Raw genomic sequence first — 584 nt, forward strand, 5'->3', positions numbered from 1 at the left:
TATTTCTTAAAATAGAAGTGGGGAAAAAAACTATGTTGCTCGAACTGTAAGAAGAAAAAAAAAAGTTAGTTGTTTATCTAAACACATAACGAAGGGTTTATCAGGAGGAGGAAGGAAGGGGAGGAGGCAAGGGAGAGGAGAAATAAATGGAAGATGGACAGATGGAGGATGATGGAGGACGAGGGAAGGAGAAGGGGAAGGAAAGGAGAGGGAAGAGAAGAGGAGAGGAAAGGGAAAGAAGGGGAAAGGAGAAAGGGAGAAGGAGAGAAAAGAGAGAGAAAAGGGATGATAGGAAGAGGGAGAGAAAAGAAAGGGAAAAGGGATGATAGGAAGAGGGGAAGGAAGAGATGAAGGAAGGATAGGTGGATAGGAGGAAGGCAAAAGGGGGAAAGGGGAGAAAGAGAGGGTTCAAGGAAAAGAAGAGAGTAAGAGGGGACAGGACAAATGAAAAGAGAGAGAGGTGAAGGGAAAAGGGGAAGAAAAGGGAAAGGGAGAAACCAACCAATGTACAATTGGTTATGTATTGAGAAACGAAGGTGGGGACAGGGGGGTTAGCAACGGGGTAACAGGAAGACAACGCAAAA

At 44.9% G+C, this 584-nt stretch overlaps 1 protein-coding gene across 1 annotated transcript in view; it reads right to left on the bottom strand.

The window, feature by feature from the left end:
* LOC119581870 (disintegrin and metalloproteinase domain-containing protein 11-like) overlaps positions 1–584 on the bottom strand; it is a gene marked incomplete at its 5' end in the record, with an annotated part of 193,377 nt that overhangs the window by 140,104 nt on the left and 52,689 nt on the right.

This window comes from Penaeus monodon, chromosome 15 (assembly GCF_015228065.2).
Source record: "Penaeus monodon isolate SGIC_2016 chromosome 15, NSTDA_Pmon_1, whole genome shotgun sequence".
NCBI lineage: Eukaryota > Metazoa > Arthropoda > Malacostraca > Decapoda > Penaeidae > Penaeus > Penaeus monodon.